Raw genomic sequence first — 26,532 nt, 5'->3', positions numbered from 1 at the left:
GATACAGCCCCTTATCGGATTCTACCGAAGCCACGGGACGCTTCTCCATCACAAGTTTCGACAAGGCAGAGGAGGATCAAGGTCTGCTTCCCTCATCCGGGTTTAAGGATAATCCCTCACGTCCGTGCCCCACTGGATATCACCTGGTTCCTGACGACGTAATCGAGGGGATTCCCTTAAGATGCCGTCAATCTCTGCCAGGCGAATCCGCAAGGAACCATACAGAGGGGGTGTTTCTTGGAGCTCTTGACGTAGCTGGGGAGGCTGAAGGCGCGCTTGGGACGGAGCATGCGACGCCTACAACCTCGGCACAGCCTCGTGGGCTGTTGATTGACAACAGACAGAGAAGTAGTTCAACTGGGCGCATAAAGTTACCGACTGTTGTAACTACGGCACGTACAAGTGATAAGTATCTGGCGTTCTCTGATGCCACGGAGAGTGCAGTGTCGACCATGAGCGTCCTGCGTGGTAGCGTAGATGGTGCAGAAGACTCGTGGAAGACGAGATCGACCTGGAGAGAGATGTTTGAAAGCGGTCAGGATGATGACAGCCGTAATGTCTCTTGCCAATCTAGACTTGGTACCCTGGGAAAAAGGAAGTACCAAGGGCGCACTGAATCCGCAGAGATGGATGATCATCAGGACCGTGGAAGACAAAAAGATACGATCAGTGATCGAAATCCTTGCAGTGACGACGACCGCGACCGACATATTGGAAGACACGGTCTGCACTGTATGGACCTGATCGAGCAATATGATCGGTCTGAGGTTGACCAAAAGCAAGGTGGGATGCCTGTACTCGATGAGGACAAGGATTGCCAGAAGTCTAACCGCTCTCGCTCTTTCCATAAAGGACGATGCGACGATGTTCAGTCAGAGTCATCTACAGACACCCTCACTTACGACGGAGTGCCGTCCACTATGAACAATGTTGGGTATGAAAAGGTGAAGCCATGCGAGAAGCGGACAGCAAGCACGCGTTCTCTTGCAGAGTCGAAGACGTTCCATGTCATCAAAAGGTGCAAGCTCCGCGAGCAAGACTATGTCACAGTTCTACCAAGCGGACTGCTGTTACCGCAACGCTGCGCAGCCACCGTTGCGACCCTGCAACCTCCAGGCGTTTGGGGGAAGTGTAATAAAAGTACTATGTCACAGGACATGACGAAAGGAACCGCTGTGTCGAGGCGCAGGTCAACGTCAACGGTCCTGGAAGGTGAAGATGAGAAATTCGTGCCGGAAAGTATGAAAAATCAGTCCTTGTGTTCCGGGAGTGCTGATAACATAGGCACGTGTTCCAGGGAAATGCTAGTAGTTCCCATGTCAAGCATGTCCTCGGAAAGTTTGAGAAGTGATGATTCAAGGAGGTTGACGTCGTCTTCTGCCAGTTTAATTTTGTCTCCAAGTCAGGAATTCAGAACCACACAGCCAAGGGAGACGACATATTCTTTAGGGGTCTTGGACTGTCTGTCTTCCGAAGAACCAGAGCTGAACGTTGAAACTGTGAAGAAGCGATCCAGAACGAAGACGGACGACGACAACATCGGCGATGTGCCTTCGAAGAAGTCCAAAAGCAGGGCATCGAAGCTGGGTGGCGCAACATTCTTTGAAAGAAGGGGCAAGTACGGAAAGGTGCAACACCTCCTGTACTACGCGAATCACCAGAAGGGCGACAGTGCAACGCCAAAAGTATCCCTGGACAAAAACCGGAGTGCGGTCTCCACAAATCCAGCAGGAAGGAAGTTTGTAAGCCTGGGCTCAACATCGCCTACTATGCGGAGTGAAGACTACGCTGATGCTGTGTGGGCGCATTCAGTCACTACTCTGTTTGAACGGCCAAGAAGCGTAACTGTTTCCAAGCCTCCTGCGACACGCGGTTCATGCCCGTTTCCCACCTTCACCTTTCCGGAAGACAACGTAGACGATAACGCAGCAGTGCAAGGCAGGATACCCGTTTCTTCTCTGACACTACTTCACGATAAACCTGCAGATTCGCAATCGCCACTAGAACCCTCCGTGGCTCAAGGAGAACATTGGTTGAACATAGCGTCGTACTGCAGAGCGTATGCGGTTCCCATGTTTGTCTTGATGAGCGTCCTCCTGATCGTCGGGTCAACAACGGCACTTCTGCCTAAGTCACTCGAGCTACAAGAGCCCGGTTTCGAAGATGTTCAGACAAATCACACCCCCGTGATGAACAACAGCGCGACGACTACTGGAAACGTCTGGCTCGTAAAGAATTCCGGCGATTGTCACAGTGTACCGTGCCAGCGGGATGCCACGTACTTCAAGGGGCTGATCTCATGGGATCACGATCCGTGTGACAACTTTTACCGATTTATTTGCGACCAATGGAGGAGCAAGACGCTGGGAGCGACCCCACGCGACGGTGGAAGCGTCCATAGCGATATGACACATTTGCTCGAAAGTCAGATCATGCACCTTCTGCAACGTCCGAATTTGCCCCAAGAGTTATCAATGGCTAAGGCCATCTTCCAGGAGTGCGCTAATGCGCATTATGGTGATGACTGGAGTCCTACGCTGGATCTTTTACGGATGGTGTCGTTGGGTGGATTTCCCTACGCTCGGGCGCTAAAGAGTACTACCTCGTTTTGGGAAGTTGCTGGCAAGTTGCTGCGTCATACAGGAACGGAGACGCTGATCAGTATCCGCACGGCCCACCATCCGTCTCAAGCAAACAGAACCATTATTGCAGTCGATGTTCCCGAGCCCTTATCGCCTAGGCCATACGACCCCATTAAGACAACAGAGTTTTACAATAGCACTGCATACGCTGCCATCACCGTCATTAAGAAGCAACGCCAGTTTTCATCGATTCCAAGCGACGTCGCAAGCTTTGCAGCTAATCTGGAGGCTCTTGGCTCACATCGGGCACCATTATATAGTCCTGTTGAAGCTAACACGATAAACTATCCGGAGATCATGATATTGCTGTCTGAAATCTTCAGTGCGGAGAGCCACCCCATCTACGCTGGCATGCACACAACCGTGCTAATTCTTTGCCCAGACTATTTTCAAGACCTTCTAAGCCTAGTCAACAACACGGATCAGCGCACCATCTTGAATTACTTAGGAGTACGTTTACTGGTGGAGATGTCAGCGTTTTTTCCACACGGAGGAAGGCTCTTGCAACACGCTCTTGTGGAGCGCTTATATGGACGTCCACGACCGTTTATTCCACGCTGGAAGCTCTGCGTGAGGGTTGTGGAACGCGCAATACCACTTCCCTTCCTCTATGCTGTGCAGCTTGTGCGAGACACCAATAGGACTTCTATCCAAAACCATGTTCGGGCCGTGGTGTACCACTTAGAGAGATCTTTCGACGACCTTCTTCTCTTAGACGAGCATTCGAAAAAGGAAGCCTGTCGTTTACTAAATGAAACTCGGATCTCATTATTCCGCCCGACATGGGTCGCAGATCGTAGAAAAGTGGCCACCTATATCGACACTATACCCAAGGTTATAAACGGCCAAGGTCTGCGATCCTTCTACAGCTTACGTAGTCACAGCTTTCACCGGGCACTAAAGGAAACCCCGGAGGACCGGTGGCTTGGATCGGCCTTCGATGACGATTGCCGCGCTGACGACAACACTGTCTACGTTCCGACTTTGATGTTCAACTTAACGGTCATCAAAACGAACGCGTTGCTCCTGCTTCCGTACGCAGGAACAAGGATAGCTCGATGTCTGCTACGCGTCGCTTTGCGAGTGGTGCAAGTCAACCGCACTCAAGGACAGCACAGCCGCTGGTGGCCTGACCTTGGCCATTCGTTCTTCGGGAGTTCATTGACGTGCTTTGACCGACATCGCCGTGAGGGAACGGACGCGTTGAGGCTGCTGGAGTCCACAGCGGCTGTGAAGTCAGTGTTTGAGCTGTTTCTTTCGGGAAGAAAGGACTTCACGCGTTTCAGTGCTCTCCCCGAGTACGAGATGGACAAGCTTTTCTTCGTGTACTATGCTCACGGCTTCTGTCACGAATACAAGAGCGCTAACAACGTCGAGTCTGCGCTGTTGGTGAATGCGCCGTTGTGGAGCAATCGTGCATTTCAGGAAACATTCCGTTGCGGTATCGGAACGAAAATGAATCCTTCGAAGAAGTGTCCGCTCTGGCGAAGTACTTCAGGCGCTTCACGGGGTATAGTGCCCTGATACTATCAACCGTAGCCTATATGATAGAGGTAATGCGTTTCATTAAAGCTAAACAGTACACTAACCATGGTTGCGTTCGTTTATTCTACGCGTATGAGAGTCATTGTACGTCATCGAGCGGCGCCGAGAACACTGTCGACTCTCGACTCACGGGGCTCGACTCTCGTACACGTCTGTGTCGTCACAACGGATGTGACGTCGCGAGAGCCGGTGCCAACCAATGTTGGCCGTTGGTCGAGTCCAATGAACAAACGCACCCCATGTGGAACTCATGATTGATTACAGTCCACGGTTTCGAGCGATGACTGTCGCAAACTGACTTCAGGAGGAAGAAAGTAACTTCTATCTGAAAAATCGTTTAGTTCATCATGTGTTGGAAATCGCCAGAGATGGCGTTTACGATCGATTACGATTACGGAGTTTCAAATAATGACCCCGTTGAGGAGCAAAAATGCGAGCGGCAAATTTCGCGTGCCTCCTGAAGCTGATCGACTGTGTTCAGAGTGTGCCGCGTGGGCGTGCACCTAATTTCCTGCCGTGCCGATGCGACGGGATTCCGTGCAAATTGCTTATTAGTCCTCCCGGCCTTTCCTGGTCATTATGCACCCCAAGAGCGTTGGACTAATGTTGAAGCAGGTCGATATGGATGCTCACAGCGTGCACTGCGCTTACTGGAAGCCCCGTTTTCTAAGCTGGGTGGTTGCTAGAAAATTCTGGCATTCACGCAAAAATTATTGCCCGTTTGTGGTCATCGAGAAGCCAAGACCCGTTGATAAGGGTCATCGTTATATAACATCTCCTGAAACTTCGTAGAAAGCACTACGAAGGGAAGTAGCGACATCGTGTCGACGACGTGTAATTAAAGGTGCACTGAAGTGCAAAAATGAGAGGTAATGTTACCTTTCCGCTAGGGGTGGTGGTGATTGTGAAAGAGCTCACCATTGTCGGCCTCACAGATGTGGGCAACGTCAGAACTGACGCTGTGGGGAATATGCTTCCTGGGCCGACTTCTAAGAGAACTGTGCCGAAATATGTCTGAAAGAGTCTGAGGAAAACACAGGAAAAACCCCAGATAGCACAGCCGGCACCGGGATTCGAACCCGAATACCTTCCAGTCTCGACGTGACATGACCAGCACGCGAACCATTGAGCCACGCGAGCTGGTGCCGCCAGGGGTTGGCGAGCATTATAATGCAAAGTATTACAGTAATAGCATTACAGTAATACTTTTTGTACTAGTATTATAATAAGATGGGGGTTTACGTCGCGAGACAACTGAGATCATGCGCGACGCCACAGCGGTCGGTCTGTGAATTGCTTTTGCCCACCTGAGGGATCTTTAACGTGCGATGAAGGCTCACCACACGGCACCCCGGTATTTAACGTCCCTCGCGGAAGACGGCGTGTCTAAGCAACTTGTACCCTGCCGCGAAGGTGCTGGCGTCCTCGGCCGGGCCACTGGTATTGATTACTAGTTATTGATTATTATTAGTAATTTAGTACTTCTTTGCCTTCAAGCTGACAGTTGCCCTTGTATGAGTCGCCTCCTGAATGCACTGATAACAAAGGCAACCTGGGTCCTTCAAATCAGATCCATGTGATTACACTTTGACGACATAAAATAGTATTTCTGTACTGTTCCGTTTTCCCGACTATTATACCTGGTGACTAAGAAGTCGCACAGCACATGGTTGAGGCTATTTTTAGGTCTGAAGAAGGCTGTGGTCTTTGTTAACATATCTAGCCCGTATGTTGAACCACTAAGAAAGGAGACGGGAGGCCTCATTCTTCTCATGACTCAAAGGCGCACGGTTCTAAACTGTAAATTTTTGTGGTGGTTCGCAGCGAAATCTGTATTTTTAATTTTAAACAACGATTTGTGTTCATCTATGCTCTGGTGGAACGACTTTCCTTTGCAATACCAGGTGCTCAGTCCAAACAGACGAGCATTTGACGATTCCTTTTTTGGAGAAAATGCTGTTAAAGGCAGATTGTGTGTAGACTCCTATTGTGTGATGGCACAGGAAATTTACGTACCGAAATAAATGTTACATGTGCGTTGGTGTTTAGTAAAAGAATAAAATATGTTCTAAATTATATTAACAGTATCTCCACATTAAAATTACGTTAACAATATAACGGCACCACCAGCAATCGGGAAGAGTGTTCCCACTAGGGTTCAGGGGGAGTTCCCATTCATCATCTTGAAACAAAGCTGCTGTTGTTGATGAACGATGGAAGTGGATGAAGTCTTAGGAATTTGAGGCTTTGTATGTATTTGTCCTTTCTATATGTGTACCAGCCTCAGAACATCATTTGTCTCTTGCTGCTGCTGTTGTTAATACGTTATAATAACATGAACTCTCAGGAACAAGGAGGGTAAAAACAGAAGCCGATTTTACAATTCCCCAATACGAATGCATGTCCTTACAGAAAGTGCACCAAACCTGGCTTGTGCTTTGCAGCGCTTCGGCAATATTTTTTGGTTCCAAGAGGTTACACTGTCGCTCTAACGAACGAGCGGATGAACACGTTTTATACCCCTGTCCGACAGACTAATTTAGGGTCACTCTCAACCAGTGACACTTGCACTTAGTGTCATTCGGGTGCTGTCACACGACATCGTTTAATGATACTCGACTGAAAGGGCACTAACACTTTAGTGAGTTCCCCAAACTCACTTCACTTCTCTTCGGCTGACCCAGTGTGTAGCGCAGTACTATACACTGTAAGTGTTTTTACACCTTTCGGGCGAAAATGAAACAACATTTTTTTTACATTACCACGTAAATGTGTTGTCCTATATGGCACACATCTTTGTGCTGTAACAGACCGACCGCTGTGGCGTCGCTCATGATCTCAGTTGTCTCGCGACGTAAACACCCAATTATTATTTTCTTTGTGCTGTAAGTTTCACATTACATAGAAGGGGATTTTGCGCAACGCTCTTCTGAATGGCATATTCTACAAAAAGCACAATTTCAATAGACATATTCGACAGAAAACAACATTTCAGGTATGTATATTCCATTCAAAATACTGTTTCTGATGGGTGTTTCGCAACCACCTTTTTCGACACTGTTATTACCTTTCCGCTGATTCTGCGGAATAACAAGGGTATTTATTTGTAAAGAAACACACCCCTTTTACACGCTGAAAGACGAATGAAATATACTTGCATTACGTCACCTTATTTTTTTTTTCTTTATGTACCTAAACCAACCTTACATAACCCGATGGTTACCTGCGAGGCAAATCTTAGATAAACAGTTGCCGACGTTGTACAAGAAGGAAAATCTTTCAAAGAAGGACAAAGACAGGGGCTTATCCTACGTGACTTGACTGAATCGTTGGAATTTCTGGATGTTTTTTTTTTATTCTTGATTTTTTGAACGTTCGAGCTTCTCGCGGGCCCTTACTAAACGTAGCAGATTCCGCGCTTATTCAAGGTGTCCAACGAAGTTTTGGAGGAGATGGTCTTCCTCCACACGAATCCTGACCGGCGGTGATGGAATGTCCCAGCGTGCTGATGTTCGTGGCTTCACGCTAGGACGGTGCCGGTAGAATTGGCTTGCAGGAGCTGTAGCACGTCTTCACTGTAGTCCTCGGGCTGCCATAAAGTTTTATGGCACATTGCGCAGCGCCTACGAAACATAAACAACAACAGCAGTAGCAGCGTCAAATAAATGATGACTATGACATGGGATGATGGGGAGCATGCTGTACCCTGCCCCATTACATGTGGAACATTCGCGAACAGATATAAGGATAAAGAGAAATGAGGCAAGTACAAATCGTTCGCGCCAGGTGTTCCGGTTGGCTCTGCTATGCCGAACAAAAGAAGGATGAAATGAAGGAGGGGGAAAACACTGAAAGGAGCAGCGAGGTTCACTGGAAAACAGAGTATAACCCGGAACAGAAAGCAATCTACCTTGGCACGCAAAGCAGCAAAACACATCGATAGTGTCAGGCACACGCGAGCGCCTATATAGTCGGAACTGCGACGCATAACGAACCACAACACTGTTCAGTGATCACCTGATCACACAATCATGTTGATATGATTTCTCTATCTGTGAAGAGAGGAAACTAAACGGGTATCGCTGATTTAGTTTCTCCTAAACCTTTGGGTTGAAATAGTGGAAGAGATTAGCTGTAACTATTTTCGCCTGAAAATAGTCGAATGAATGCTGACGCAGCTTTCTGAGATGGCAGTAGTGGTGCGAAAATTCAGCACCCAGTGGGAACTTTATAAAATTTAATTAATTCTGCACGAACGCTATGAAAACAATTAATTTGCATGTTTCGTACACTATGATCCGACGTAGAGTATCTTCTACACACCAATTATTACGTGTTGTTTGTATTATGCTGATGATGAACCTGGAAACAGACGCAGCTGTCTATTACACGGTTGATATAGCATGAAGAAAGCAGTCTGCTCCTCACACAGTGTGTGACCCATCACATGCACAGTTAATTCCTCGGAAAGCATAACTCGTACACAAAAGATTTCGAAAAAAGATTAGGATGGGTGCCTGACTTGCGAGGAAGCCACGGATTGCTGCAGCGAAGAGTTTGGTTGTCGGACGAATCAATTCTTGTTTTTAACAGTCTTACCTTGTTTGAGGTTAATGTGTCCGTATTTATTTCAAGTAAAATACGCACTGTTATACGGAAATCTGGAATTAATTCGTTAAGAAGGCCACGAAAATGTCTTCCGCATTATCTTGCTGCGCAGATTCACTTTTGCAATGGGTCTCAGTCGATAACGTCCCTCCGCAATAACGGTACCTGCGCGTCTAAAACACTGCATGTGAAACTTTTAGTTCAGCCAATCACTAACGTGTGGACGAAGTTCTTGGTCAATATCCCCATAAAGCCAGTATTGATTGAGCCAGCAGAAGAAACTCAAATTAAATGTCTGTGAGAAAAACTTTTAATTGTTTATGAGTTGCTCACGTATTACTGCCATCAAAATCATGGAAATTTAAACTGGTCAATGAATTGTTTTATTGTTGCCTCATTAACAGGTGCACGAAAGAGGTTGATACCTTTTCCACGTAAGTATTAGCAGAAAGTACTTTCGAAGGGTTGCTCGGTGCTCTGGCAGCGCTGTCTTGGCAATTAATTATTGCTTTCAACGCGGTAAGGTATCCTTGTACTGACCATATGCTAACGATAATGTGCCGGCAACACATACGGGACGCTGAAGCTTGTGGTCGCCAGAAATAAGAAACCCTTGTAAATCGCTAAACCACTATTACCCTTCTCCATATATGCCAAAATGATAAAAACTACCGTCTACGTTGTTGCTCATGTCGCGATAAGGAGGAAAATAAAATATTAGTTTACTAGGCGACAACGACAGGAAATAGATGAGGTCGATAACATGGGGTGCTTCTCCGCTGGGGCATAGTACCGTATCCCATTACATGTGAAACATTAGGTGGGCGTCATGAGGATGAAGTGAATCAGTAAGCAAAGAAAATCGTTCACGGAACAATGTGGAGGTGCTTTCGAGTGGTTGTGGTAATGCGAGACAGGAAGAGGATGAAATGTAGAAGAATAAAAAGCATCGTAAGCAGAACCGAGGGCCATTAGAAGACAGTATAAAACTAAAGCGTCCGGAACCCCGTTAACGTTTGAAGACCTTTACGGTGTTACACACTGGGTTCTGACAAGGCCACATGTTTCAGCCAGGTTGAATGGCTTCCCGCTGATGCTATTCAACTGAACACGAAGTACACGCCTCTCCGTTTCGTAGAGCTCATCCACGCGACAGAGGCGGTGGGGAATCTACAAGTCTTACTAAAAATATCGTCTTGAACAGTGAGCCGGACTTTGTTTCTTTTCTTTTCCCTATTTATCACTATCCCTATATGGTACGTTCACCAGTCTTCGCGCACTTCGCAACTCGCAGCGTTGTTTGCTCAGGTGGCGCTTCCGTGATAGAAAATCGGCTTACGGAGTCACGCACAGCGGGTCAGAGAAGGCGACGAACTCTTTTACGTACATTAGTTGCGTTTTGTTAAGCACGTTTCGTCCGCACGCCTTCGAAAGAGATAAGTATAACTTCCGCGGACGTGAAGACACTCCTACACATTATGGTCGCGCTTTGCGTCGCACGTGAATGTGAAGCCGTAGAAATAGAATCAGGAAGCCTAAGCAGAGTTGAAATCCGGAGGATTAGGGAGGTGCGTGCAATTTGAGGACAGAACCAAATTGTGGGAAGTATCTTTTTATATGCCAGCATGCGACACGGATGGCGTTCTTGATTTAACTTAATTTCTGCGGCAGCCATGTTTCATCGTCGCAACCATGTTGATGCAGAGCCTCGAAGTATGGAGGATGAGTAATATATTATGAAATGTAGGCGTCTGTGTACACATTTTATCTTTGTCTGTGTATCAGAACATTTTTCTCAGACACAATAATCATCATCTCGCCACTGTATGAATATGGTGAGGTGTCTTCCATGTGGCCATCGCATTGCGGAGAATAGACCTAGAAAATTAATCGGTATCCAAAGGCATTTTTACCGCATTATATTGTGCGTTTAGCGTGTGATCACAACAGGGCAGTCGGATGTCAGTCGAATTGAAAATAGCGGGAACGTGTTTCCGTAGTGAACCGCATAGAACCCTTTGGAAAGTTTCCTACTCTTAATGATTCAGTGCAAGAAATTTGGATGACTCGGAAGTTCCATTGTCGAGCCAATGGAAAACAATCCTTAGCACTTCTTCAGTGTGAGTATCGCGTACAGGACAATTAAGTATACTGTTTTCCTTTGTTTTTCATTTCCTCTTCCTTTCCTGTTTTCCTTTGCTGTCCTTCTCGTTTCTTCCTGTTTTCCTCCGTTTTCTTCATCTTCCTTCCTTTCCTTTCTCCTTTCCTCTGCTTTCTTTCCTCTTCCTTTCCTTCTCCTTTCCCGTTTTTATTTCATTTGTTCTCTTCCTCTCCTTTCTTTTCCTTCTCTTTGTTTACCTTTTGTTTTCCTTTTCTCTTTTTTGTCTTACCATGTCCTTTTCTTTGTTTTTATTTGCCTAGAACACATCATGATTTAAAGCGCCAAAAACCTTAAGAGCAGGGATGAACACACGGATAACACAGAGCAAAGCGCCCACCAACACTTAGTCAACACCGAGTCATTCACCAACGGGCCCAAAATGGCCAATTCTGTACAGCACGTCTTTTTCTTAGCTGAGTGCGGCACCACACGGGACCGTGTAACTCTAACGAAAAAAAAAAGGCGTGACGCTTGTCCTTTTGGTGAGTAGTCGTTTTAGTGAGTGAAAATGCAGTGCCACAACCATTAGGGGATTTCACAACCTAATGCACAGAAGTTCGCGCGAAGTTTAGAGACTGTGTGTTGCGCAGTAAATTTCAGAATCAGGACGCTAAGATGGGGAATCATGGCTATCAAGGAAACTAGAAGCTGCAATTTATTTCCCAGTCTACTCCTTTTTTATTTCCCCTTTGAGTGCGGGTCTACTTTCAGACTACACGTTTTAGTGTATGAGCCACACGAAAGGCGACGGTATGAAGGGATGCATGATCTCTTCGTGTGATCGGTCTCGGCATGGAACAACTCCGGTACATAATTGATACTTCCTGGAAACATCACGCGCACGGTTGTGTAATCAGCGGAAGATGTTTCTGCTTCTCGAGATAACTAATTTCTTTCACTTTTTTATGTTATGTTTTTTATGACGCGAGTTAGAAATCGTGTAGCTCCCGGACCAGTAACCGCGGCTGAGAATGAACTTGTTTATATAGTCAACACTCTCGATGAGGGCCCTGTCGTTGGCCCCTTCAAGCGATTTGCGCACTCATCGCATTCATGCTGTTTAATGCGCCTTTAATAGTGTTTTCAGTATGCTGGTATCACAGCTCAATGATCCGTGCTCTTCTTTTGTGGGTAAACATGGCATTCAATTTTTATAAACCCTGCTCTCTGTCCATAGTTCGACAGGAACTATGGGCGATGTGCCAATTCAGTTTGCACTGGAACATCCAGCATAAAGATCAAGCAGATTTCCGAGCTGTAATATGTTTGCACTCGAAGGACCATACTACGAAGACGTAAACAAGGAAGTGAGCCTCAAGAGATGTTCTCGAACTGAAAGCCACAAACATCTTAGTCTTCAGCGCAGCGCTATGAAAGGACGCTGACTCACCCTCAATAGGAGTTGCTGGGAAACGAACCATGCAGCCTGGCCTCGGGTCCTCATTTAAGGCTGTGTAGCCACGGAAAGTCAACGGTATAAAAATAAAGATGTCTCGCGTGTGGCTGAACGCTAGAAGCAGCACTTCTTTCTTTTCTTTCTTTCTTCTTTCTTTCTTCTTTTTTTTTTTTTTCAGTGCGTCCAGAAACACACTGCGAAACCCTGGGAAGATATCATTAGAAGCATGGATGCGAGTTAGGATCAGGTCCATCAACGACGAATTCGTTGAATTGACATTCACCCAACCCCATAATGTGTGCTCTTCTCGTACAAAACAAACGTATCTAAGTCGAAAAGTACTGGAAGATTCAGCCCAGTGGAAGCACAGTGGAAGAAACGTCTAGGTTTGAAGCATCAGGGGCTTCCGATCTCAGGCTTTTGCTTCAATAAACTTGTCGTAGTGTGTTCTTCAAGATAAACAAACCCACAGTCCAGTCCAGTCCAGTCCAGTCCAGTCCAGTGCTTGTAAAACAACGCGGTGAATACAAGAAATGAGACACCCGGAGAAATTAACATGCTTGCACTTTAGTGCGGCAGTGGAGTCAGCACTTCATCATGCAGAAAAAACATTATAAAGGAAAGAGAAGCTCAGCCTTACTTTTAGTTTTTGTTTTTTGCTACTAGATGAGAAGTGTCTCATTGCTGGCTATTTCGACATTATCAGAGCCAGCAGCCATGATTTCACAATTTGTCCACAGTGCCTGGATCAAAATTTGATGAAGCAAAAACGTAGAAGTTACTTTAAAAGGTGGTATTGCTGCTACAGAAAAGCTTAATTCTATTCAAATCTCAATTCAAATGCTCAATTCAGAACCCACTGTTCCGTGGAAGGAATTCTAATAAACACACTTTTGAGTCAGTTATGCAGAGTAATGCTTTCAGCGTTATAGGTGACACGAAAGACGACAACCGCTGTGATAGTCCGGTAACTATCTTATATCGTAGAGACAGAAGCTGTGTAATGGCCCGTGTGAAAACCCGCTAAGTAAAATTATCACGTTGTCCAAGTCTGGTTTGGTGGAAGTGTGTGATACCCATGAAGAGGACCGGATAGTGCAGTTCTTATAATTAGAAGCACATTGACGTCCCCCTATAGGAAATGTGGCTTAAAATTTTCACCGGGTAGCGTTAACAAGCTGGTGATAAACCGGGCTTCCCCTCACGTTCACGTAAGTAATTGCGTTGCTGTGACAACAACTTGACTTGCCCTTCAGCTCCTGAGGACCGAAATAGGAGTGTGCATAGAATGACGTGGGCGTATGAACAGGAAAGACTTGCGCATAAATCGCATTTAAGGCGACAAAGCATGACGAATTCGTGACCTCAATCAATCAATCAATCAACTTTGCTGGGAATGCTTCAGGTTCCTACCCGTTCGTACGCCTCACACACAATCACTGACGCAAGGTGTCGCTGTTAACCATTGTCAGAGCATTTGGCATACAGGAAGACATGATGAGAGTATAAATACCGTACGTAGCCTACGAACACGCTTGACACCCCTACATGTGCAGCCTGCTCTACCGAGGGCAACACTTCCCACCTACCCCTCCACTGTCGCCTGTTCGCCGCTCCCCGTGCCACTCTGATGGAGCGGCTAGCTACCCTAGGGCTGAGGGAGGTCACGTTGGCAACGCTACTGGGCCCTCTGCAACGCCCCATTCAGTGGCGCGTCGGAAGGGAACTCGTACGCTTCCTTACTGACACAGGGCTCGCGCTGAGCCTGTGACTGCGCCTCTTCTTTCGCTCTTTTCGTTTTGTCTTTCTTTTTCTTCTTTTTATTTTTTTTCCTTTTTTGTAAGCGGGAATAGCAAGTCGGCTTCTGGAGCCAGGCTAACCTTTCCCCTCTTTCGTGTTTTTTTTTCTGTTTTGTTTTGCAATAAACCTATATTCCCCCCCCCCCCCTACGAACAAATGGGCCCAATTACCAGCTGTCGCCCTGCATTGCATACTTGTGCGACTCTGCATTTCCGCAGGATGTAACTTAAAACTGCCGTAACTAAAATCCTTATCCTCTACTCCTCCACGTCATGACTTGCGAAAAGCAGCGTTCCTTAACTGCAACTCAAACTTGTGAGTCCATAACTATACGCCAAGGAAACACCCAATGAATGTTTGAATGTTTTGCCGTTGTGCTTCGCCGGTAGAGAGGTTACATGTTTTGAACTGTACGTAGTCTTATTCATACTGAACTACTTATTTATACTGGTTTTGGGTTCTTGTTGTCGACCTTGTGTGCATGTTAATACCATGTCATATTAAATTTTCTTGAAATAAACACATAACTTTCAAATAGTGTGGCGAACATTGGCGTTTAATGGAATTAAGCCGCTGTGTATGTAGGTTGTGCGAAAGTTTGACCACACTTCACCTGTCATGTCAGAATTATGGATCGTCGCGTCTTCGTAGACTCGCTTCCGTTAGCCGATTTGCACGCAAGACGTGGCAAGAGCTTATTGAATTATTGAATCGCAAGGACGCGTCCTCAATTACCCGCGTCCAATTATTGGAACCTTTTAAGATGAGCCTAAAAGATATCGATCACTTAGTTCGTACAGAGAAGTTCGTAAGAAGTATTTTCGTCTTCGCACAAATCAATGTTGCGCTCCAGAAATTAGTGCGCAGTTTAATATTGGACAGTTATGCTATGTGCCGTTAGCCTGTCCCTGTGCTATTAGACCACGGACAACCGCAATTTATTCGGCAGACATTCCCATGTGCGTTTTCAGATGCAGCATTATGCTTGGTTCACACTGTTGCATTTTCATGCGTTACGGATGCGGCGCGACACTGTTGTCATGACAACGAAGCAGGACACTCCGAAAAGCACACGCACCGCAAGAGTTGAGCTCGACCAAAGTCCATGCGGTACGGGCTACCTGCGGAGATGCAGCTGGCCAATAAGCGAACGCGCTCCGCGCAAGCGCATCACTGCTGTGCTGTCGCGTGCTTTTCCAACATGGCTGCCTCCGGTGAAAGCACGTTAGCAAAACAAGAAGCTCTAATTTCAGAGGTCGAGAAATACCCGTGGCTCTACGACCCATGCCGAGCCGAGTACAGAGATTCATTCAGAGATTCAAAGTTTCGCCGACCACATCACGTTGCCCGTTCATGGCTGCCTGTGGAATGGAGACGTGGTGGAGTGGAGACGTGATTGGTCAACCACAAGCGTTTGACGTATCAAGAACGCATATGTCTGAACAGCGTGTCGTACGACAGCTGCCTCCGCACTGGATCCGCACCGTAACCGCAACGGAGAGAAGTTGTAGTGTGAACCACGCATTCGTTCTTGACCTCCACGAACAATCTGGTTGCTCAGCGTCAAATGGAATGCTCTGATGGGATCTTCTCAACACTATACAGAACTGCAATGGGTAATGGCGATGAACTACAAAATAAAAGTGGTTTCCTCAGCCCTGCGTAAGTATTTTCCACAATTTCCACGCTGCGAAACATGGTGTAGAAAACGTCAACTTTAAAGGCGGTGCTTTTTCTTTTTTGTTGTTAGACTCTGTGATAGCGCCGCGATATAACTATCGCTTAGAGCGGCGTGTAGATGTGCACAGATGGATAGAGGACAGCAGTGAGGAGTGGGGGACAGGCGAGCGCGGTGCTAATCGAATCGCAAGATTTCAAGTATCTGTAAACTGTATTTCGCACAGAGTGTGGGGAATTCAAGGCAAAATAGCCAAGAAGGCCTGACAACGCCGTGTTTGTCGTTCGGTCCTGTTGATAAAATCATCAGGTGGATGCGTAAGTCCCCCTCCTTAGAGCACTGCAGAGGAATTAGGTGCCCTATGTACCCAATACGTACCCTACGAGCCTCACGCTATCTAGAATACAGCAGTCTTGGCTTTTTGCCGAACTTAACCAGGGCGTCCCTGAGAGACCTTCGGCGCCCAGGCTCAGGAATGGCTGCTCTAGCAGCAGCTGAGGAAGCGCTGAGGCGACTCGTACCGACTTCCAAAGACGTTCTTTATCGTCTTTGCGTTCATCGGACCGTGAAAAAACGAAATGAGAAACGTCTCTATCTCTCTTTTGCATCGAGTATAGTTCGTTATTGCGAATTACACGCCGGTCTGCTCATTTCAAGGATTATGGATAATTCTAATGAAGCAGCGGTACGTTTTGAGTAAAGGCACTAATACTCTGCATATCCGAACATCACTATACGTCAAATGGGTCCAGTTTATTTTCATTTAGTTTGGTTGTGATTTGTCCCGTTCGGTTATTATGCTTCTTTTGTGTCGAGAGCTAAAATTAGCGAAGGCCTAAAAGATGGCAAAGTAAAAAAAATGGAACGAGGACTCCATCCAGTGCTTTGCAACGTCGACTGATGCAAAATATTTACATACTTGCCTTTCTTGACTCTAAGCTTCAAAGATCATTTGGCGTAATTCGCTGAAAGTCCCACTACGGACTTTAAAAAGACGTTACTTCTTTTATTTCGTATTCTAGATCAACCTCGTTGAAAGACCCAGTACGCAAAATATGAAAATGCCGTCAATGATCATTGAAAGCGCTTCCAGGGATTTTTGAGAGGTCCCGCAGAACTTCATCGTTTTGGATTTTTCGAAGGGTAGGCGACGTTACCACGACCTCTCGCGTCTGTCTCTTAACGACAACGCGTGCATCCTACCGGTCCCCGCTCTCCGCACCGCTTTGGAAAACTTCCACCGGCTGTCGTGAGGAAATGGGCCTTGGAGGAGTAATGTTGCCAGAGGGATGGCAGATTGCAGCCGCTGTGACGTCATCAATCTCAAAACTATAAATTAATTTCATGATACTTCCGCGTCACACACAAAGAAAAAAAATATTTTGGGAAAACACAATCTGAGAGATGTAGACGTGCATTATGCATGATTCTGAAAACACTTTAGCAAATCAATGACAAATGTTCATATGAACTTTCTGAACTCAGGATCACACTTGCGCAAGCTCCAATCTCCATTTTATTTTTCTTAAAATCAATCAATCAATCAGTCCAGCGTGTGTTTTGTGAAAAACATCGTCTAAAGACCAGCTGGGTAAAGAAGGGCCAAGTTAGCATCAGCGAAGAGGATTTTGGAAGATTAAATTCTTTTGCTGGCGATGATCCTTGTAGTTTCAGCGTAAGCTGGAAAATTCGTGGCACGCGGAAAATCACGGCTCAGTGATACGACGGAATTTGTGTCAATGTCGCAACATTTGCGTCAGGTTGTGTGACAGTAGCTGAAAAGCTTCTGAAAAGGGGCGAACTGTCATCCGAAAGGAATCGCCGGTATTTCGACAGCTGTTTGCTGGGTAAAAGAACCTTCAGCCGCTGTGACAACTGCAGAAAATGCCAGAGAAAATAAGAAAATCGCGGAACTGCCAGTGCTGAAAAGTGGAAAATAGTCGGAAAAAATATTTGATGAAAAAGAAACTCGAAGATGTCTTTGCAGGACCAAATCGATGTTGCCGTCTTCCACTGTCATTGAGTCTTGTCGATGCTGCGAAACTGACAAAGCCCAGAAGCAATATCGACCGCGTTTCTTTTAACAGAGAACCTTCCTTGTAGCCTTATTGAAATAATGGGAGGATATAGCCCGAAGACGCCAACGGAAACGAGGGTAGCATGAATTGTGTTCCCCCGCCGTGAGGGTAGACGTTAATAACGTGTAATGTTTGACTCTTCATGTAGGTGGTGTGTGACCCATAATTGTGATATCTGGTTCGTGAAGTGTTAGCGAAGAGCTGCGAATTTATTAATTTGCGCGGACGTGATGGAACCATCAAGTGATCGAGATTATGGATCCCCATTATTCTATAAATGTGATTTGCCGTGCTAACAAGACAGGGCGATTCGAGAAAGGTTGAGGAAGTCTTCCCATGCTTCAACACAAGGAAAAACAGTGTTGGATTCCCGAGTGTCTATGACTATAGAAATAACAAGGAGAGAAAGAGGAGAGAAAAACTGTGGAAAGAGAAATGAGGAAAAGCAAATAACTTATAAGGAGCCGATTGCCCTCCCCTACCGTCAAAGTTCGAAAGCCACCATAATAGATGCGACAACGGGTCTTCAATGCGTGAACTCCATTCCGCCTCAGTATACCACGTATCCAATCCAATCCAATCCAATCCAAGCTGTTTTTTTTCCTCAACTCCGTACGTGAACAAGAGAGAAATCTGAAGTTCTGAGGCTGGAACAACATAGAAGGGACAGATACAAAGCATCAAAGCCTTAGCTTAGCTCAATTGGTAGAGCCCTGGACTGGTAATCCAGAAGATGTGGGTTCGATCCCTACAGCTGGCTAACCTTTTCAGTGACTTTCATCTTTCATCCGTACGTGAAGTACGTCCGTCTTGTTTTCCCATCATTGTGTGTCCTCGGGTTGCTCTCTATTCAGTAAGGAAAGGGTATTGTGCGTCGTAAACCTTCTCTTACGACCTGTGTGAAGGGAGCTTGTAGGAGATACCATTCGTAACTTACCATATCTATCAATCCATCATGGCAGCTCGGTTGTTGAGGTGTCCCTTTTCGCCACCTTGGTTTCTAGCTGCTATCACGCTTGGTGCTAGGTGCCTATGGTCTGTATGCGAACATCAAGACTAGCCTACAGCCTAGAGTTGTGCAGTATCTTTGGTAAATTACCCCAAAATTGTACTTTAAGTAAAGTACAAAGTACTTGGAGTCAATGTTTCTTGAAGTACAGCACAAAGTACCCTATTGTAGATGTACATAGCGTAAAGTACAAAGTAGTGGGAAAAGTACTTTAAAGTACTCGTCAAGTACGTTGCAACGTTTGTATCGTGCCACGTGTCACCGCTTGGTGGTGACGAAATTTGATAAAGCAGTAGGCTAAATGCCAACGCAAGCATTTTTTGCAAATGCTAGCCCACCCCACCACCACCCCTGCAAATGCTAGGTCGGAAGCCCAGCTTACCCGTGGATATACATATAACAGATGGCATAATTTCCGTTTACAGCTGGTCAGGCAACAAGCTGTACTAGTGGAAAGTACTTTTAATTCCGCATTGATTCATCAGTGCAACGCTTGTTATACTATCAAAAAGGACAGCGATCAATTTTCTTGTTCTAAGATGCTGCTTCTAGAGACGAAACACACTGGATGTTTCTTTGTTTTTTTTTTTCTTTGCATGTCAATTTCGGTATTTGAGTACTTGATGGGAGAGCACTAACAAAAAGTGCTCAAAGTGTACTCGGAAATGCACTTGAGTACTTGGCACTTCAAGTACGTCCCATCACTGGCCTTCGGTAAGTGTGAACAGATGCCTTGAGATCTTCCTCACTGGGGTCCATGTGCGGTTTGCGTGAAAGTTGAGTAAGCCTAATAAAGTAAATAAAGTAAAGTAATAGCATTGAGCACGCGCTCGCTGCGGATAGCGCTGCCGAAGCTATTGAGAATGAGCCTGAGACTCGTTACTCAACGTTTATACCAGCCCTGCCCTGATTCACTGGTTCCTTCTTCACATGATATGCCCTACTGAAGATTTGAGGACGTCTCGACGTCCTACAAAATTTGGTTTGGGAAGTCACCAAACGCGCGCGCGCGAAGTTAGAGCTCGAAAAGATATCCGCTGCGTCTGTACGAGCGCTTCGACCTTTGGTTACTTGCCACGCCAGTTGAATGAGCACACGCGGAATGATATCATTTCGAGCCTCCGACTCCTTTGTCAGAACCAACAAGACAAGTAAAGAATGCGACGACAACCCTCTGACGGACCCGGCTGTGCTCCACCTATGTTCAGCCATCTGTTCAGCCATCTGTTCAGCCGTATAACTTGTGTCCAACAAAGCACGTCATCACATGACCAAAGCACGCACACGCCCGAGTGGACGCTATGGGGGCCGCTCCGGAGACGCATGAATTATGTATCCTGCATCCTATCTGCGCGAAGTCGGTGGCTTCCTTGCTTCACACATCCCTCAATATGTGGCGCTGCATCCCGAATTGGTATTGAGTCATTAGCTGAGCCTCGTTTGGCGGAAGAAAGGCACTCAGATGTTCATTGTGGGCGAATCACTTTCGCCTCGTTGAATTGCGTCAGTGAGTAAGCAAGCGGAGTACATTATAGAGGCACGCAAAGTATGTGGATAGGATATCGCTTGATCCAACATTCGCGCGCCAGTTATTACGTCTTAGCGTTCAGAGGTCTTACTGCGCTCTTTGGAGAGCGACTACGTCGGACTCTCGTGTGTGTACACATACTGTCACTGACTGTTAATGACGTCAGCCAGAGGAGACGGATGATAGCCAATTTGCACAGCATGTCTAGAAACGCTGCATATGGGAGGTCAATTTGTTCGGTCGTCTAATTATTAGGTATGCCGCTCATTAAAGCAGTGTACATTCTACAAATAAGAAGCTAATAATCAGATAAACTGTTTCACTGCAACAGCCCAATGTATGTATTGGACGCTTCGCAACTTGAAACCCTGCGATTGGGGAAAAATAATGTTTGAAAAAAGAAACAGAAAACGACGACGACAAAGACAGCACTCAAAATTTTATCGCAGAAAGTCACGAATACTATATAATACTCACAGGGAAGGGGAAAAGGAAATTGTGACTTTCACTTGCGCAGTGTATGCATGTTCTCTTTTGGCCCCCTCTGCAGCACTTTTCATATTATCCGACTCCATTGTCTACTGTGGTAGATGAGTTCGGTATGGCGACGCCATTGTTACAACCTCGTAAATGCTTTCGGAATGAGAAGCTGACCTTTTTACGTTAACAACGATCACCCTAGAAGGGGTGATTCTTTAGACAACGCGAAGTTTGTCCCATTATGCTATATAGTGTTTCAGGCATGAAATTTCGCCTCCAACAGCTCGCTTGCTTTCTCGCCGTTTTCCCACGAGAGGAAACCAAACAAGATGTCCCGCTACGGCTCTCTTGGGGCGGAGTCGTAATATTGCTGGCGGCGTGGCAGTGCAGTGTGATGATCATGAAGCGCGTCTACTTCGATCCCCCCCGCCCCCAGGGGCGGTAACGCCTAGCAAAAGCACGAAGCCTTCGTCAACCGGGTCGCGGCAAAATAACAGTTTACCGCTTTCCCGATCGAGCGCTGTAGAATTCATTCTTTATACACACATTTGGTGGGGACGACAAGTGGACTACTGCAGATGTGTCTCGCTGTCTCGACAAAAAAGAAAAGAAATCACTGGCGGCGATCAGCGGTAAATGCAAGAGAGATACATTAGCATTACCCATCTTTCCGGTCTATACTTGGCTTCCGAGTACCCACTTCCGGTTTAAACCAAACTCCCGGTTGTCCACTTCCAGTCGAGACCGACTTCCGGTTTGACGCTTTCAATTACAATATGTATATCCATTTAATTAACCTTTAGTTAGCCCCAATTACTTTCAACTACCCTTTAATTACCTTAATCATGTAACCTGCGGTTACGTGAGGTAATCTTGAATTCCCTTAATTACCTTTAATCAGGTTTACTTGTCTTAATTACTCTCAATTCCCCTTTAATTGACCTTAATTACCTTTAATTACATTTACTGACCTCCGGTATCACATGCGGTTACCTTCGGTATTCTTTAATTTCATTTAATCTTTCTCTTAATTACATATATCTTACATTCATTACCTTGAAACTCAACTTTTTGTTTTATTGGCCTTTAATTACCTCTAATTACCTTCAATTAATCTTACCTCTAACTCTTAATTACCTTCGACTACTTCCATTTCAAATCATTTGCCTCCAATAGGCTTGTGGGAGCCTATTCCCACTCTCGGGGACAAAGTCCGTCGATTCGACCCCTGTGGAAGGTGAGGCACAGAGACAACGTCAAGATATAGAAAGAATCTTGATATTTAATTATTCACATAATGCAAACAATACACAGAGAATATTCTTCAAGCTTCACGAAGTCTGTCGTTCCAAGCACCGTATCCGAGGCAAGTCGCTCCGCGGGCTCTGTCCACGCTTACACGCGCTCACGGTTTTTGATCTGTCCAGGCCAAGGCCCCTCCCACAGCGCGTGAGGCTAACGGCTGACCTAAACACGGGTTTTGCCTGATGCCATCTATGTGTGGTGGCCAGATTCACCACAACTACCCCTCCTCTAATAGAAGTCACAGTACGTTGAAGAAATACATGAAGAAAATACGAAGCCAATACGGTAACAACCAGTTGCATGCAAATGCAACTCCGACAGTTTAAACACGAAAAAATGTTGCACATCCCTAGCAGCTCACATCGTTACAGTTTTTGATTTGTCCAAGCCAAGGCCCCTCCCACAGCGAGTGAGGCTAACGGCTGACCTAAACACGGGTTTTGCCTGGTGACATCTATGTGTGGTGTCCGGATTCACCACAGGCTTCACCATCTCTCTCTCTGTCACAGACACACACGCACGCGCACGCGCGCATACACACACACGGCATATACACACACACGGCATATACACACACACACGGCATATATATACGCACACGCACACGCACACGCACACGCACACGCACACACACACACATACACATACACATACACACACACACACACACACACACACACACGGCATACACACACACACACACACCATACACACACAATACACACAACATACACACACAATACACACAACATACATACAGCTTTTTCCATTTTGACACTCATAATGCTAACGCATTAATATGCCGCGCCTCATAGCATGACATGTGTAAATTGAATGCACGGTACTTCCTAGCTCTTTTAAGAAATTTCACTTTAGTAACAGAAGCCCATAGACGTGCTTCACCTTTGGCTTAGAACAGCGAAAAATGCTTCCCAGTGTTTTAAATGCGGGGAAGACAAAAGAAGCAACATTTGGTCTCTCTTTCAATTAAGGGCAAGGGAAGAGCGTATTTCTGGGGGAGCGACAAAAAAATGTCGTCAAAATCTGCTGTTTTTCCGGGACCATTTCCTCGCTCTATATTGTCTCGATCGTGTTTCTAAAAACAGGAACGGCATCAGCGCACCAAAACGGAACAACAACAACAAAAACAATAAATGATGACTATGGGATGGGGTGTTTCACCGCGGTGGTGTGGTACCCTACCCCATTGCACGCGGGACATTATGTGAAGATGATGAAGGAGGATGGAAATACAAGAAAAAACTAAAGCGTCTGGAGCAATCTAGTTTACGACAGGAAGTCATGAACGAGTGAAGAACCCGACGACGGAGCACAGGATCTTCATAGGGGCCAATGAGCGCAGCTAAACTGAGCGGCCTCTTGCTGATACGGGCAAGCTCATCACACAGTATCCGCCTTTGCGGGCAGTAGAGTACACATTCCATAAGAATGTGCTGGGCTGTCGCCACGACACCGCAGGTGGAACAGAGGCTTGTGTCACAGCATCTGATCATGCACTTGAATTGCGGGGTGAAAGCCACATTGAGCCGGAGTCTACACAGGAGGGAAGTAAAATGGCGTAACAGACGGGCAGGTAAAGAAAACGACAAATTTGAGTCTACCGAATGCATGATGGATTGAGCCGTGAGCACCAAAACAGAACAGACGTTATCACCGGGCCTAACCTCTATCTCTCGTATATGCATATAAAGTTCATTAGTGAAAATTAATTAGAACAACGTCTCGGTCGCTAGTGCGGCCATAGGATGATCCATTTAACCAACATATCACCAATTATTGTATTTAAAAAAAATTAAAAGGCATACCCCTGTTGTAAAAAAAAAAAAAAATCACCACAGTTAGCGTGGGCACCCTGCATATATTGTGATGTACTAGAATCATCGTCATCATCGGAGTAATCGCCTTCGTTGAGTTGAGTAATCTTCATCTTCAGGATGGCAGCCCGTGTTCACTTCCCTTTTGTTTTCTTTCTTTTTCTTTTTCTTCAGCATTAAACATATCCCCTGTGTTCACAAGCCTGCGGCTTAAGAAATAAATAAATAAACAGCCTCCTTAGTCATTTTGCTTTCCATTTCCATTCATAATCTCTTCAAGATAAATCTTGCTCCGAGAAAATTTTTTTGGTCTGCCGCACTTTAGGCCACAAAGCACACCTTATGTTTATCTATGTGATTGCACGACGCCCACCACATATTTATTTATTTATTCAGTCTGTAAATAAATAAATAAATATGTGGTGGGCGTCGTACAGTAACATAGTGGGTGGTTACCTAAACCATAAAGTTGGTCATCGCAGTATGCATAAGCAGTTCTCAGAAGGATCTGCGTAAAAGCCTTTCAAGTTAGGGCCTAGATTATATAAGCCACTCAAACACGCTTATCGATAATCTTCCTTCAAGTAGTGCTCTCTCAGTTCGTTCAGCTCGTCAGCTAGACGGATCCTTGATACCAACGTGATGGAATGATATAATGCGTTGCTTATATTAGTGATGCTGAAGGGGAATAAGGTTCCTTGGTCGTACAAGGTCGTAAAACCGTTGCAGTGATTCATAACTTGGAAAGATTACACTTAAAAGTGAGCAAATCTTCCGATGTGGATCCCCTAAATTTCTTCCCGTCATTTCACAGAGTCGCAAGCGATAGATCTCCGTCTATTTCGTTGACGAAACTTCTCGTAAATTTTCCTTCCAGCGTTAATGCCAACGCGTCAGCAATGCCTCGACAGCTGAAGAAACTGGTGGGAAAAGGCGTCGAAAGTGTATAGCAAAGAGCGGTCCACAGTTCCTGATAATTTACTGAAACAGATTGGAAGCTGACAAGACTTTCAGTACTCTATTCGTTGACAGCGGTTTCGACATCCGGCACATCAGCGTTGTTTCCCACGGAACAGAATGACTGATTGATTGGTAAAAAAATGTTATTCCCAAACTACTCGGTACTGACTACTCCACAACGCGGAGAAGAATGAAATATAATACTTTTGCGCAGGGGACACTGTACGTATTGCTTTCTCCCTATCATTGAAGCTCACACATTGCCAAATTTTACAAAAATAATTTATTCCCGTCATTTTTGTTTCTATTTTAACCTAATCATCACCTTTCTATCAGCACAAGGCAGTGCTTGGTGCTTTTCTTACTGATAAAACGATGTTGGAGCAATTGACTAACCGAAAAACTATAAATCGATAAAAACTGACCAAGTGATACAATAAATACTGAATATAGATAGAAACAAATACTCATAAATTGAAGCGACTGATGCTGAAGTAAGCAGCTGATAAAAAACGATAAAATTATCGAAAGAATTCGAGCGACACAAGCGCAAAGGCACGACAGCCATGGCATTCAGAATGTTTAAGCAGTGTATAAAAACAAAATACATGACGAAAGTCTACTCATTTCAGTACACGCCAAAACGTCCTCTGGTAAGGGATTAGGGACGAGCTATGAAAAAATAAATAGGAAGCAGGCTAGGCACAGATTGCTTGGACGATAACGAATCTTCGAACGACAACCAGATTTATGCATCATTTCGAAACACAGAGTAATATGTTTTGAATCTCTCGCAAGGAAATCGCACAAAATCCGATGTCGGATTAACTACGACGTTAATCCCTAAATTCGAAAGAACGGGAGCTACAAACTAGTTTGCTTTCATAACTAATGGCTAATGTACCTTCTTGGGGAGGGATTGTAGATAAGCTCCTGAGGAAGACTTATCGAGAAAGATGAGTTTAAGAAAAAATGAATCGTACCGAAATAATCTTCGTTGGAGTGAATTAAGACGTACAAAGAAATAGGCGCGGAGGCGAAAAATCCTCAAGGAGAGCCAAGATGAATATCTCTCTCTCTGATTGGATGATCCCATAGTACGACGTCTCCTTTCTCTCTCTCTCTCTCTCACTCACTCACCCACTCCTGATTTGTTCATACGCCTTTTTTGTGACAATTAATGTAGCTGCCATAAGTCTAAAAAAAATCCCATACGCTCCCGCTTTCAAGTTTTGTTTTCAAGAGTATAAGTAGTTCATTTCTATAACGATGACATCGTGGTACTCACAGAACTTCGAACGAGTATAGAACCGATAAAAGGACCTCCAGGGATGGATAACTGATGGATGGGCTCCTCTCGCCTTCTTTTTGGAGCTGCCGACCCACTATGCGGAAAACACACACTTGACTTCCTGCCAATATAATAGGAGAAAAAGAGATACTCAACTAATCGATGGATCGCCCCCATACCCCTCCAGCCCATTTGAGCGAAGCTGCGATCTATCGT

General features: G+C 45.5%; 1 long non-coding RNA gene and 1 other non-coding gene across 2 annotated transcripts in view; both read left to right on the top strand.

Moving 5' to 3' along the window:
* The window catches only part of LOC135392706 (uncharacterized), a 223,261-nt gene that overhangs the window by 67,899 nt on the left and 128,830 nt on the right, over positions 1–26,532 (top strand). The window lies entirely within an intron of this gene.
* On the top strand, positions 18,594–18,668 carry Trnat-ggu (transfer RNA threonine (anticodon GGU)). The gene has a single exon. It is a non-coding gene; the product is annotated as a tRNA-Thr (tRNA).

The sequence above is a fragment of the Ornithodoros turicata genome, chromosome 4, assembly GCF_037126465.1.
Source record: "Ornithodoros turicata isolate Travis chromosome 4, ASM3712646v1, whole genome shotgun sequence".
Taxonomy (NCBI): domain Eukaryota; kingdom Metazoa; phylum Arthropoda; class Arachnida; order Ixodida; family Argasidae; genus Ornithodoros; species Ornithodoros turicata.
This window is presented reverse-complemented; position numbering and strand designations above follow the sequence as displayed.